Source organism: Mixophyes fleayi, chromosome 6, assembly GCF_038048845.1.
Source record: "Mixophyes fleayi isolate aMixFle1 chromosome 6, aMixFle1.hap1, whole genome shotgun sequence".
Lineage (NCBI taxonomy): Eukaryota > Metazoa > Chordata > Amphibia > Anura > Limnodynastidae > Mixophyes > Mixophyes fleayi.
The window spans coordinates 98418523-98434991 of NC_134407.1; the positions used below are offsets into that span (position 1 = coordinate 98418523).

General features: G+C 38.0%; 1 protein-coding gene across 3 annotated transcripts in view; it reads left to right on the forward strand.

Moving 5' to 3' along the window:
* The window catches only part of LRMDA (leucine rich melanocyte differentiation associated), a 790872-nt gene that overhangs the window by 468273 nt on the left and 306130 nt on the right, over window positions 1–16469 (forward strand). The window lies entirely within an intron of this gene.

Below are 16469 nucleotides of genomic sequence, written 5' to 3' on the forward strand. Positions count from 1 at the left end.
GTTGGAGTCACTTCTACATTGTATATCACTGATAATACACTATGTGTGGCGCCCCCTGTCTTTTTGTATTTTATATATATATATATATATATATATATATATATATATATATATATATTTATATGTATATATCTATCTCTCTCTCTCTTTCTCTCTCTCTCTCTTTTTATATATATATATATATATATATATATATATATATATACATACACACACACACACACACACACACACACACACACTATATGTGGGTGTATATATATATATATATATATATATATATATATAATGTGTATATATATATATATATACACACACATACACATTCTGGGAGAGTAGCCAAGTATGCTGCACCACTGGGGCAGATTCAATTCGGCCATGTTAGTCTAGGATTACCTTTAATACGATAATTTTAACCTGGATGTTTACCCGCAGCCCCGAGAGGTGCGAGCAAAAATCAGCGTTAAAATTACCATACTAACGGTAGTACTGCGCACTTTTACTGTACCAGTAATAGGGCGCGGGCTGCATTATTCCTAGAATAAAGCGGCCAATTTGAATTGGCCCCACTGAATGTTAGATTCTATAATCTGCACTAAGGGCAGTTCAGTTCATATTTCTACTAGTTATAAAATGAACATAACTATTCCCATACATGTAAGTATGCAACATATGTAACAAGGTGAAAAATAAACATCTTTGCAATGTTTAGTTTACAGGGCTTCCATCACTGCAGTACTTCAACAATTGCTTTATCAGGTGTTGACATTTTCCTCTTCAGTTTTTCTCTAATATATTAACAATGAGTTTGTTGAGACACAATAGCCAGGAGCCAAAAGAAAACTTGTTTGTTGTGTGGAGATGTAAATCAGCAAATTATTCTCAAAAGCCATGGCACCATTGTGTTATCAGCAGCACACATCTAATACAGAACCCTTCCACTTAGACAAGTCTTTTCTGATGCTGTTTGTTTTGGATCCTCAGATTAAAGAAAATGTCACTGCCTAGTATTTCCATTGCATACAGTGCTTTAAAATGTTAATAAAGCTTTGAGAATCCATCATGTTAAATTAAATAAGTACCATTACTGTACAGCTCCTTCAATTGGTAAGCACCAAAAGACACTTTTTGACTGAAAGTCAAAAAAACCACACCAATGCAACCCATTAATTGTAACAGACCAGCCACCAATTTTTTCTCTCTTTTTTTTTGTCTAAACAGAATAACAGAATATGTACAACTTACAGAAATTAGAATCAACTAGGATTTCTGTGACCTTTATTAAAGCACTCATCTTGTGGCCTTTTACCTTTATATGGTTACGGACCTCATCACTGACTTTTTTTCTTAATAATTTACAATAGGGAATACATTATCTCATGTAAACTTGTACAATCGATAACCTCACATTCTTTTATATTTTTGTAATAATGTTAAAATTAACCTTTTTAAACAACTGTGGTATGGTACTTTTTTTTTTTTTATTATTACAATCCCTTGAGAGATGTATAGTGATAATCACGTGAATATTCTCAAAACTTTATTTTTTATAATTATCCTTTATTTATAAAGCACTGATATATTACGTAGCACGGTCAGGGCCGAATTAACCCGAGGTCTAACTGGGCTACAGGGGGCCCTTGACTGAGCTCAGCAGCATTATTGCATTATTAAGCGCTTGGGGGGGGGGGGCGGTTGGCTAATGGGAGGGGCCAGGCTGATAAGGAGGGGGGGCTCACAGGGGAATGGAGCCCCCTTAGCCCAGGGGCCTCCATTCCGTTAATCCGGCCCTGAGCATGGTACATTGTGAGGATCATGATACACACAAATAACATACAATGACATAAGACAAAATGTAAAGATGGCCCTGCCTTAATGAGCTTCTGGAACACTTGAGCATAAAATAGTGGAATAACATTTATAGCTGCAGATAGGGAAAGTGTGTGCGCTTATTTTATTGTTAGGTAGCAGCATTGTCAGTAGCCAATAATACAACAGGGATTAGCAACTGCCATTTCTTTCAGCTACCGGTGGTGTAATATGGTTAGAATGAGGTGGAAGACCATAAATTGAACTAGAAATCCTAAAACAGTCAGATGATGGCAACCATAACTGCCCTTCACCATTTAGCCTTACTGATCCTCCTTCCTCTACTGGTTTTGTGGAAGGCACTCGCTTTCATGGTTATCTGCCACCTTGGAGTGTTTTTCTTTAGCATTATACTACACTTGCTCCCCATGATCAGTGGCAGCTATTATCACCAAGAGGAAGGAGAGGTCACCAAAGGAAGGGCATAGATGGCAACACCAATTGAACTTACTGGGTCTAGCAGTTGAACCAAGATGGTATTCAGTAAACAGAGTAAAGAATCTTATCCCAGTATAGTCATATAAATTCCCACCACCATGAACAAAATTTAATTGATTATTAAAGATAATTATTTTGGAAGTAGGACACAGAGTTTTTCAAAAGTGCATTACTATTTACAATCATGCTGTGTCTGTCCTTACATTGTGCCCATTGATCTAAATAAGTGATTAGTGTTTTCTCATAAAGGGTTTGCAGCACTAAACAGTCACATTGTACTTTTAATACATTTGGATGGTTGATGCTTCACAGACTTGTAACAATGTGCTTATTAGGCTGAAGACGGTGGCATGTATTGTGTTATTAACTAACATCTAATCATGTGTCTCTCTCTTCGGTTCAGCAAATCTGTGAATCGTGTCTCCCAGCCAATTATATTACATGTAGCATTCTGCTAACGCAGTGTGCAGATCTACTAATATTACTATTTAATATTACTAGTGATCTGGCTGTCATTAATGTCAAGTAAAATCATTAAGTAGTTACAGAATTACTAGTTCCAAGACTCAGTGTCGTGGTAGTGAAAAGAGTGTAAACCACTCCCTAACACAACAACATGATTTGCTAAGGAAAGCAATGTGCAGCTTTTTAAAAATGGGCATACACACATCCATGTTCAACTACAAGCAGATCTAAAGAAACGTCTCTTGTTGAATACAGGACTAGGTAAGCTCTGCACTGACAGACACCGTACACTGATTGCAAACACATGTTCCAGCATACATACGTGACCGTCATCACTATCACTCAGCACTTACACCTGACCTGTAGCTGGTACAAGTGATACAACAGAAAATCACTACCTTGTAGACAGGCCCGGCGCTCCCATTAGGCAAGGTTAATCACTTGCCTAGGGCGCCAGGCTCTGGAGGGCGCCTGGAGGGCGCCACAGAATACTAAAAGACTTTAAAACTGTGCGGCGACCGCTGACCATACCTGTCACGGCCGCCGCACAGCATTCAGATGGACGGGGAGGGGGGAAGAGGCTATTTTGTCACCACCGCCGCCTCTCTGCTCCGTCTCCTCCCCTCCACTTACTAGTGTCAGTGAGTGGAGGGGAGGAGACGGAGCAGAGAGGCGGCGGTGGTGAGACAAGGTAAGGAGAGGAGGGAGGAGGGCGGCGATTTTTGCGCGGGGGGGGGGGGGGGGGGGCGGCGAATTGGACACTGCTGAGTGTGCTTAACCATGGCACTCCCTTACTATTCTTTGACTTTGTGCATATGCCCATTCCCCTCGCTGTTCCACCCAGGAAATCATAGCCTGTCTTAGTTGTCATTCCCGTGTGAAGATGAATTGCATACATTTGTGTTCTCTGGTGTATAGTTCATTTCTGGACATGCGCAGAGCAATTTAATGCAAAATACAGCAAGTATCGGCATTTATGTTTAATGAATAGGGCCCAACAACACTAACAACAACAATCTTAGCTCCTAGTTGTGGACACCAGTATCGTTGTTCGTAGTAGTTACCTGTATAAAGTTAATAATGACATTCTATACCTTTGCATTTAAAGTAAACCTCCAAATTAATGTTAATCACCAGGGACATTATTGGGTTATTTATTTTACTGGAATAGAAATTTGACATCAAGAACTCAAAACCTTCATGATTTCCTTGGCCTCGCTCTTTCTTCTTTTTTTACCTTTAGTTGCCTCTAACTGCCTTATTATATTCCCTGCTCTGCGCTTAGCTATGCATTTCAGACCCACTGACAGTATAATTGACCTAAAAGTTCTGGATTTCATCTTAATGCACTGTTCAGCATGTACATCAACTACCTAAAAAAAATAATTTCTGTCTACGTTTCACTTGACTTCCATTTTAAAGAAAGCATTTCTTTATTTCAATTTTGTCATCATTATTTCTTTGTGAATAGCCTTGGTATCTTGAGAGATGGAGTTAGACTTACACCGTATGCAATTGTACTGCCTTTATTACCTTTGTCTCATTATACATGATAAACACACATTAGTGAGATTCACTGCATGTTTTGGAGAATGAATGGGGGATCTTTTTAAACTGTTTCTGACACTCTGTAACCTGGGGGGTTTAATGGCATTCTTTCTTTTGATTCAATAATTTATCTGTCAGAAAGGGAAGGGGGGTAGGAGTAGCGTAGAAGCTGCCAGGTTGACACACTCATTTCGGGAGGAATGAGATGCTGTGAGTCTTTAACATACACTTGCTTTTTTCTCCTGAAAATTGCAAGAAATATTTCCATGGTATCTTTCTTTTAAGAACAAAACAATTTAGCTGACATTTTTAACCCATCCAGTGCTTGAAATATACATAAATGTTAATTGACTTGGTGAGTTATTTCAGGACTAAATAATAGCTGCAATTACAAGTTTGTAGCTATTTAAAAAAAACAAACAAACCACAGTACAGTTTGCAAAACTATTGTTTACTCACTTTCTATAGAACCAATAAAGACACAATACCTCAAAGGAAGTGATCAGCAAGGTAACAAGATAGAGATAGATATATATATATATGTATAAAAGGGCTGAACATAAAGGCTTACAATCTATACAACAGACAGAATAAATCTGACCTAGCTATTTTGCTGGACTTGTTAGGCAAATACTAGATTTTATTCCCTAGACAGTAAAAGTGATTCATGAAGTCACATGAGCAGGAGCAAGAATTTAGTCCTGTGTTCTAATCCCACCCATTGTACACTCCCTAGAGATGGTTTTCAGCAGTGTATCCTTTTGGCCCCATGTTGTCAGTATGTATTTTGACGGTAGAGCAGTCTAAGTAAACACTTAATAGAGACTCTCAGTACCAGGCGCTTCTGCTTTTACCTGTCTGCTCCAATCAATCTCTTTATTTGGTGATTGTTAAGGGGGACGGAGAGGTCATCAGGTTCGTTTGAACCTTTATAATGTAATTGAACTGTTTATACTTCATATTTGATTTTTACTCACCTCTTGTTTTGTTTTTTTCTTCTCAAATATTTTCCTTTTTATGTCTTAATTACTTATCCCCACTTGAATACATGTCTAATCTTGCTTTTGTGATCAGAATTATTTGACTACATGCTATCTGCCGGGATATGATGCAACTGGCCTGAAATTATTATTACTATTATTATTATTCATTTTTATTTAAAGGGCGCCCCACGAGGCAACGTGCAGAGGGCAAACAAATAAGACAGTACATGATATAACAGTACAATACAGTAAACAAATAACACTGCAACTCACAACACAGTTACTGATAGCCTGGAAAAAAAAAGTTATAGGTAATGAGAAGAGGAGGAAAGAGGGCCCAGCTCAATAGAGCTTACAATCTAAGGGGAAAAGGGTAGACAAACGATTGACACATGGGGTGGGCCAATGTAAGGGGATCTGAGGACAAGAAGCATGAGAGGGAGAGATGGAGGATGAAAGAGTGAAATGGTTAAGTAGAGGACTGGTAGGTTTTTATTAATGAGTGGGTTTTCAATGGCCGTTTGAAGTTATACAGGCTACGTGTTATGTCGTTTGAAGTTATACACCAATACTTCAGTGCATGGTCCCAATATGATTCCAATGCCTAAATATCTGATCTAAATCAGTCGAATCATTACATATAACATATTGGTAAATATAGTTGGATGGTGGTCACAGATGGGGGCTGTAGGTCTCTGTATATGTTTACCTTCTGACCCCAGTCTATTTCATTGTTCCATTATAGTATCAGACTAAAGTAGTGTTGATGCATGGTAAATACACCCTGATATGAAGGATAGCCTCCTCTAAGCAATTTGTTATATCTAACTATATCATTTTTTAGTACAGGACACTGCAAAAATATGCAGACAGCACAGCCTTACTAATCTGTTTTTTTGCAGAAAGAACAGTCATACCCCTATCCCTCCCACAGGTCTACTTATTAAAGGGCTAAAAGCCCCATTCTTTGCAAACATGCCAGCGATAGTACTGTGATGGAGATTGATGTTCAATGAATGTGTGTGCATATATATATATATATATATATATATATATATATATATATATATATATATTGTGAAAAGCACACCAAACTGCTTCTCACACAGGTTTTGCTGAACCACTTTGCTGTTTATTTTCTTGTCAGGATGGATATTGCATCGTCTACAGTGTCTTCAGCAGTCACACCAAACATATTCAAAATATTTAAAAAGTCCCATAGCCCTAATGCTGGCTATAAATAGTTAGTCCCCTAACTGGATACTGGACACTTATTGGCACCAGTATTCGCACCCACAGCACAAGTCAACTATTTCAGGTTACTCCCAAGCACTAGCTGATTCCTTAATTGATTAGACCCAGGTGCTCCAGCTGTGTTGGTGTGTGCATATGTATGTGTAGACTTAACCTTCTCTGTACCCTCAGTTCTTGCTCTCCAGGGAAACCACCAGTCCCTCATTTACCAGTGTGTGTGGCAATATATATATATATATATATATATATATATATATATATATATATAAAAATAAAGTACTGTTCTATATTAAAAACAGGGAATGTTAGTTCCACATATTGCAATATATGTTAAGCTGACCAACTGACGCCAAAGTCTTTGGAGAGTGCAGAGTATCCCTGTTTTCTTGTGGGCAACCCCCTCTTGCACCCCAGTTTGTACATGGTGAGTGCAGAGGATCTATGTCTGTTTTTGTTTATATATATATATATATAAATATTCAGCTGTCGAAGTGGAGGTATATACAGCAGCATGCCATACCACTACTTTTACTACTTCCTTATTGTAAAGCTATCACATTCCATTCACTTATATTTTCTACACCACCAGTTCTAAATTTCCATTTCGACAACTGTGTGTTAGTGTTCCAGTGTCGACCCCCTTTGGTTATCAGTTATAAAAGAAGTTGTGTGCTGTGTACATTAATCAGAAGCAGAATACAGAGCAAAAAAGATACTGAGCATGTACACAATTTTCACTGCCCATGCTCATTTAGTTCAATAGGAGGAGAGACCAGGAAGAGGTAAATTTTGTCTTTGTGGTAAGGTTGAGCGAAAGTGATCTCCGGAGCAGAACATACTTGCCAGGACAGCTATTTGTTGCCAGCACTATCCCGGTAAGATCTGAATGATAAATTGAGGTGAAACGCTATTTTTTTCACTGCCAAAAATCCTGTATGTCCACAGCGCAGGAGAGTGGTAGCCATTTTCTTGTAGCATACCTATAAGGATTTGTGTACTGGAAAGTATAGATCTGTAGTATAGCCCTTTTTCCTGCTAGAGACAACAGAGCAGGTTTCTAGGTACAGGAGGATACATCAGGAATGTGTATCTATGTAAATATATATATATACATACACAGCGGTCAAAGTGGGTGTGTATACGGTGGTATGCCATACTGCATTCATTGTAAAACTATCAAATTCCATTCACTTAATTTTCATTCCGCTGCTTCTAAATTTCTATGCCTCCATTTCTAAACTTTCACTTTGACCACTTTATACACATATATAAAACACATAACACTGGAAAGTTCACTGTTATGGCTTAAAAAAAAAAAGTAATTTTAGAGCATTCTGTGCCATGGAGAATAATGCAAACAATAATTTCATGCTGGGAAGCAAAACATGTTCGTGTGGCCTTGCTGTTTTATATAATTAAGTTATCATTCATGAAGATAGATTATCTGTTATTTTTTAAACAATATTGTGATTTGATAGCAAATGAGGATAACACGTGTGCCCTCTGATAACTCATCAAGTAAGGCATAAAACGGAATACTTTGTATTATAAAGCCAGATACAAATGTATTTATTCTGTATGTCATTTAAATAGTGACAGTCTATTTATTGATCTTGGTATAGTAATAGAAACACATTTTAAGCAACCGCAATGAACAAGACCTCTTTAACAGGGACATGGATTAAATCTAACCCTGAGCACTGGGTAGAAGCACCTGTGTTTGTATACCTGCCAAGTGATTGTGACCAGGGCTGCACAGGTATACAATAAACACAACACTGACAAGCAGGACTGTGTCTCTTTCTCACATATAATGGAGCTAGAGAAGTCCACTTAATGTCTGAGTTAAACAGAGTATTAGTGATTCTTGCATTTCAAAGACACAATGCACTTTCCTTGGAGAGAGGCAGGAGGGGGAAGAGAACCAGAGGCTGTTGGAAACCTTTTAATTAGTACTAATTACCTCTGAAGAACACATTGGGGGCGTAGAAAGGATTTGTGTCAGCGAACGGGGAGATCAAAGATTGCGTTGCTAGCATTTTAATCTGTTGGCTATAAAAATAAGGATGAGATGATAATAGGGCCCGAGAGAAAGTAAAACTTGTACCGCAGACCATTGTTTTTCCTAAGGCGACTTAAGTGTTCTTTTATTTTCTATTAAACAGTGGTATGGAAAGAAAAAACATGATTTCTTTGTAATACAACTGAAGTGTATCTGTGTCTGCAAAGATCTAGTCCTCCATAAAAGTTTTTTTAAAAATAAAATATATGCTGTCCCATTCAGGTCACTTTCTGGTTCACCAAAATGATGCCACCCATTCTCCCTGTCTCTGATGCAGAATGTATCTATCCCAAACCTGCAAAAGAGAAGCCATCCCTCCAATGTTCATATGACCACTTACAGAACTAAGGATTTATGCTGAAAGCCGATTTGCATCCTTGTATAATCGTGATAAATCTTCAATGAATTTTTTTTTTAAAAACATTATTGTATACCTTTATTTCAGTCTGGGCCCAATAGCTGAGGCAGGTACATTGTACAAGCATTTTGTATCTCTATACGAGAAGAATTAGCCTGTTACATTCTGCAGTATATTTATGAGGTTGCATTCAATGGCTGAAAGTAGCTTTTGAAATAATAATTGAAAAGTTATTTCTCTTTTTGCTCATTTGCCCTACACAGAGGCTATGAAGCTCCCTTCTAAAAAAATTGCTTCTGTAAATGAAAAAATAAAAAGGCTATTCTCTGAGAAACCAATGCACCTCTAAAACATAAATATTGTTCTAGTCATGAAGGGTCAAAAATCATCCAGTTATTAAGTGGTTTGACTACAGACAATGGAGCAAATAATCATTAAAGGATGCTTGGTTGCTTTTTTACCAAATAATAATCTTTTTCTGATCCTATCAAAATGTTATAATTTTTCGTACATGTTCATAAATCCGATCAGCAGAGGAATGCTGTCTGCCTTTATGTGTGGCCCCTCAGTCCAAGCACTGAACATATAACTCAGACGCCATTCTCTATGAGCTATTGTACAATACAAAGACCATTTTCTTTTGGTTAATGTTCGTATTGAGCACATACTCTGGTAACTAGTGCTCAATATAAACATGATCCCTGGTTTTGCCAATATACAATACAGAGACAAGACATTTTTTGGTGGCTAATGTATTGTAGAGAGACCATTCTCTGGTTGCTTGTGTACAATACAGACTTGCTGTCTGGGTACTTTCCACCAGCACAGGCCCTGCACTCTTGTGAATGGGAAGCTCGTTTGAGCTGTCTTTTAAACCAGACCATTTCTAGCAATCTAATTGGCTCATAGCACAAGAAAACTTGTGCTATTCAGGGAACACGGGTTAGCTGTAAACCAGTGGTATGAGCCAATTGAAGAGTTGGGGGGCTGCTAATTGTAATCAGAACCCTCAGAACTCCACCAAGAAACAGGTGCAGAGAGTGGGCCTTGGCCATGCCAGTGATTTAAATAAGGTAGCTTATTTATGTTTACTGAAATTGTATCCTGGACTATGATATATATTATAACTTATTGTTGTAAAGTCTAAATACAGCCCCATATTGATATCCATCATATATACAACCACCTATTGTGCAGTATCTATAAACCCCTCCCAATTTCAACTCATTCTGGTAATATCAATTTTTACTTGAAGGAAACAAGCCGAGTGCCCTGTAGCAGATACCTTCTCTCTGACAGAATAATAATTATGGCATGGTCATTTCAGCTTCACCTTCAGTGAGTGCCAGCACCCAATCACTGCTACAGTATGGTTATTCTCATATCATGGCACACGTGGAATGACACTGGCTCTGAAAGACGTTTTCCAACATTCAAAGAAATGCAACACTGTATGGTTTGCTTTTATCAGGTTTAGTTCCATATTCAGGTAGTTTAGAATTAAAATAGTTGTTTTAAAAATAATATGTTATTTAGATAGAGTCACAAAAATATATTAACATTAAAATTAAATATAAATCTCCTAGAACAAATGCTACCTGTTCATTTCAAGTTCCATCTCAAGTACAAATTTGATATTGTAAATCTATATTTTCATATATTCAAGCAATCTTTAAATCAGATGCCAGGTGAAAAATACTTACTCTAAAATGGAAGTAAATCTCAATTTAAAAAGTACACACAGAAGAATGACACAATAGTTTGACAATACCTCCCAGAATCATTGGGTTATCCAGGGGCCATGAAGTTGGGAGGAAGGTTCTATGCGGGATCAGACCCAGTGCCAAGATAGCATCCCTGCCAAGAACTTCAGTCACATTCTTACAACTAGAAACCTCTACTGATCCCAAGTCATTAATCAAAGTAGAGAGCTGTCTTGACCCAGACAACTTCCCTTTGAAGTGTGGTGTCCTCTACTGTGGAGTGGGAATAATTTGCTGCCTGATTCAATGAGCCATCAGTGGAGCAAGCAGACCTAATGACATGTGAGAATATTAACCTCCCAGCACACAGAGCTGTGAATCCTGCCTGGCAGTCTATAACTCACCCGTCACACCCAGCCTCACTCTGTCTACGTTGCTGTCTCTCCCCTTCATTCACATGGTGAACCTGGGGACAGAGAGAAGGACCCCACACATGGCAAAACTAATTATCTTCTGTGGCAGAGCTCAGAAAAGGCAGCTATGGGTTTCAGTGGCCAAGTGACTTTCTTAAATTGAGCACAACTCAAAAATGCTGCGCTGGTGGAAGTCTGGAGCTTGCATGACAGGTATCTGTGAGCAGCCTGACAGGTGCCTTATTGCTGCAACTTGCTGTTCTAAGGATTACAAAACGACTTTTAACACTAACAATTTCTGTGCATCCGTTTTCTGTAATGCACAGTAATTCACTGTGCAGTATAAAGGTAATACAGGTATGGGATATTTTATCTAGAAAACAGAAAAGCAGAGAAAATGTCAATAAATGCTGCTATTCATTGATGTTATATGCACAGTTGTGGCCACCAAGTGTTTTTTTCCTGCTGGAGGTAATTTACGAAGCTAAACATGTTCTCTCCACTGGACACAAGCTTATTTAGACCCACAGCATGCAATTTGTACAAGTGTGCCAAGATTTCCACCAGGGTGTATCAGTCTGTAGAAAAAGGCTGGTGCATTTGTTGAGGCTTAGCACAGGCAGAAGTGTGGAGCTGGATAGAGTGAAGGCATTCTTAGCAAAGCGCATCTGTGCACCTTATTTTGCGGAGAGTGTAGAAACGAGATTTCGGTTTATGGAGGGAGATTTGTTAAAATGAGAGATAAAGGGGAAGAGGACTTATTATTTTTAGGGGTTCCTTGCCATGCACAGCTATCCCTAATCCACAAAAGACCTTTAACTTTTAACTTTATTATTATTAAGGATAATAATAAAGTTGGTAATCCTTTTATACTTTTAATGAGACCCATTTTGCGCCTATGTTTTGCACTTGGGGAGAAAAGAGCATTTCTAGGCACACTCTGAACAATGTAATATAAAAATAAATACTTCACACACACAGAATTGCCACCTATAATATAGACAGTTTCCATGTTCCCACAGTCGCATGATTAATAGGGTAATTTAAAACATAGTATTACTACCGACAGATTAGCGCTAAGGGGTATATTTACTAAACTGCGGGTTTGAAAAAGTGGAGATATCGCCTATAGCAACCAATCAGATTCTAGCTGTCATTTTGTAGAATGTACTAAATAAATGATAACTAGAATATGGTTGCTATAGGCAACATCTCCAACCCGCAGTTTAGTAAATATACCTCCAAGACTTTAGCACACTACCCACTCCCAGGTTGTCCTGTATGAAGCCCAGTATATCTGAAAGCAGCGTTCTGTTACTTTACCCAGCCAGGAATGATTCAGAAAGATAATTCAGTAGCTATATATTGCCCCAGAAGTGTGGCAGTACCAGATGCTGGTGAATGCATCTCGTGGTGGCAGTGATTACTCACAAGCGGTGAGTGGCTGGCTTGGCCAAGTTGTGCCTATCACAATGACTATTGAGGCACAATAGTGCACAATGAGTATGTTTAGTAAATTACCTTCACTGTGGGGAGCAACTCTGTACAATATAATGAGGATGACAATGCCAGAGGCAATGTGGAGAATGACAGAGATGATTTTTAAATGTAGCTTAGTATATTTTGGATATGGTTCTTCAAGTTGCAGAAAAATAAAACCTTATTCGGAAAAACCTCTGTTCCTCTGGCAGTTGCTAGACAAAAGGGATTCATAGAGGTAAATAAATAGTTTGGACAAAATTGTATCTGTTTTCTCCGTTATGGGACATGTGTTACCTTATGCACTGGCCTACACTCCCCTCTGCCCTCCCGCCTTCTATTGAGGGCAGAGAGTAAGCAAACAACAGTGATGATTTGAAATGAGCTATGACAGAGAGCTTGATCATAATTATCTTAACGAGGATAGGGTTAATTACAGTAGAAGTAAAAATTCATATCCACTCGAGTCAGGGGAAACATGAATGTGTTTTGATGGTTTGTCACTGGCATATATAATCTTTGATGGGGTTGTTTCTCAGGAAGACGTATGAGATGAGGAGAGGAGATGTCAGTATTTGGGATAGGTAATAATGTTCTTCATGAACAAAATGTCCTAAAACATTTGGGGCCTATTTAATTATTCTGCTTTACTGAGTCTGTGCTGTGGCCTGGTGCATGCGTGGAACTGGAAAGTCTGAGCTTACAGTTGCACTAAAAGCTTTTTCCACAAAAAAATTACACTGTGTGTATATATATATATATATATATATATATATATATGAATTACTTTAAAATGTATTTGCTGTGGGTACAGAAAAATAGTCCCATTGGTTTTGAAAATATCCAGAAGGAAAAAAAAAATATTTAATTTGTGAAAAATAATTTTTTTTTCAGTCCTCTGAAATTGAATTAACAAAACAGATATGGACACGGTTCAAGTACTACTGCGATACTTAATAAACAGGCTACCCCATGCCAAAGGATGGTGCAGTCTTAGCCACTGATAGTTAATGCAGTTATAGCCGACAGTAATCCCCTCATATATAGCTTGATACACAAATAGCCCTATTGCCTGCAAAAATGAAAAAGATGGTTTTCACTTTTTTATAAATCTGGATATTGGTTGCCTCTGCATTATAAAAACATGTTATTAGCATACAAAAGCCAGAATGCTTCAAACACCTCACACATGCGCTAAAAATGTAGCTATATAATCGGATGCACAAATGATCAAATAACATAACTGATGTATGGTTAATGACTACATAAAGATGTCAGCACTAATAAGTATGCACTGGTATTGATCTTCCAATGAAAATTGGCTATCAAATTGCCTCTGATGAAATCATAGCATGCACCAGAGCTTAATTGTGACATGAACACAATTATTAAAAAACCTCCTGAGATATGGGGTGATTTTTGAAAGAGCAGATTACATCCTTACAGGGGCACAACATGATCTGAACCAGGCAGGTGTGAAAAGCATTTGGGCTCAATTTTCACAGTGCAACTCTTAACCCCTGAACTGTCGGTATAACGTAAACAATAACAGTGGTGTACTCTTAATTCAGGCTACATGTCTTTGGGGTGGTGTATTTTTTGGTCTTTGATTTGCTGCATTTTGTGTGACTGAGATACAAAGCACATCATTTTTGTTCTAATTTGCAGCAACGGATATAATTTCTAAACTTGTTTTCCAACTGGCTAACTGAGACCGCCCACAATACTTTGGTGGATTTTCTGGTTTCCAGTTGGTTAATGCATGAGATTTACTCAGTGTTATTTACTATAAATACCTAACTATGTGTCAAAGATATTCCTTCTGAGCCTTACAGCAATCACTGTTGATTTATGTGATATCTTTGGGATGCATAAATATGTGCTTTTGACTGGACATGATGGACTACTTGCCCCAGAGAACCTTGTGTGAGCCCAGAAGGCAACAACAGGGTAGACATACACAAAACAAAAATTATTTAGAGACACTAAGTTCTACTAAACTACGAATGAGTTAAGCTTATACCCTCCAATCCTATGCTCTATTTATTGATGTTGCAGGGAAGTAGGCAGAAAGGGGTGGCTGATATTTACTCAGGCACGAATGATGGATGACATCTTAAATTTGTGCCCAGGGATTGAAGGTGAACTGTGACAGCCTTATTTATCTTGGGAATGGAGGTTGGGTCCATGAAAGACTAGGTGCTTTGAGATGCCTGACATTGACAAATGCATATCACTGTAGTTTTGGGCATTCTAGGCTATCCTTTTTCCCACTCTTACAGCATATACCATACTATCTTTTTTTTTTTTTTTTTGCGATTTTTTTAACCAGATGTCTAGAATGTAGGTGGTTTTTTCCTCCTTTTAACAGTATTAGACGCTGTCCTGCAATGGCAAAAAGTTATGTTCTGAACTTCTGATAAGGTTTGTTTTTTTCTCAAAATTAAAAAAAAAAACAATTAAAACCATGTTTTGTAATCTCTGAATTCCAAAACTTAGGTTATATATGGCTAGTTTGACAGGCAATGAATATCTTACTCTATCCGAAAGCACAGTGGTTAGCATTGCTGCCTAATAGCACTGAAGTTCGATTCTAACCAATATGTTATCTTTGTGGAGCTAGTACTTTCTCCTTGTGCTCGTCCATGTTTCCTCTGGGTGCTCTGGTTGTCTTCCATCGTTCAAACACATATTGGTCAGTTAGTTGACCTCTTACTAAACTTTGCTCTGTGGGTCTATGGTAAGTAAATTGGTTGATGCACCTGTTGCCAACGTACATAATGTTATTATGACATTTAAGGCTCATCGCACTGTAGCCACCCTCCCTAAACGTAGCCGCATGAGAAAATGTAATTGAAGATTGCAGTGCATGCTTGTGTGAATGGTGGAGAAAGCACCTCAAGCAGCTGTCAAAAAAAATTCTCCTTCAGATAGAAGGTGCAATCTTTCAGCTCGCCAACTCAATTAAAGGGGAGTTATAAGGTAGGGGGCCCAAGCGGACCTCAGTGCTGAGAGAAAGACATAAGAAAGCCTGACTGGAACACAACAAAACAAACTGAGATGTGGAGATGTTGCCTATAGCAGCCAATCATTCTGTAGAATGTACTAAATAAATGACAGCTAGAGTTTGATTGGTTGGTATAGGCGATACCTCCACTTTTTCAAACCCGCAGCTTAGTAAATAAACCCCCAAAATTTTTTACGATGAACAAACAAGTTAGTATCTGGTACGCATAATAATTACCACCAAACCACCATACTTATAGGTTGTGGGTCCTATACTACTACACTATTTTTACTGTCTAGAGTATATATATATTGTGTATATACACATCTGTATATATGTATATGTGTGTGTGTATATATAATATATATATATATATATATATATATATATATATATATGTGTGTGTATATATATATATATATATATATATATATATATGTATTTTAAATAAGAGCCTGAAGAAACAAACTAAGCAAAGACAAGTAGCCGTCTTGTAGCCATCCACAGTGATTTTTGTTAAGAGAAAAACACACATTGGAGTGGCTGGTGAGGGGCATGTGAGGAGATCTTAGGGGCATGTGCAGGGGTATCAGAGTACATCTAGGATCTGAGGATATTTGAGGGTATTTTGTGACAAGTGGCGGTCTGAAGGTATGTTGGACTATTTTGGAGAAAGTTGCATGTGGTTGCATCTTGGGTTGAGTGATATGGGGGTGCCAAAGTTGTTTTGGGGCTGTTTAATTTTATTCTTGAAATTAAGGGCAATGTGTCGCCCTTTTGGTGGCTGGAGGTCCCTTTAAGTATATCTGGTTGCCCACACTAATTTATGGTCTATGGTGCTGGGACAACAGTGGTGTTAGTTAATTCTTTACTTTGGCATGGTGGATGTA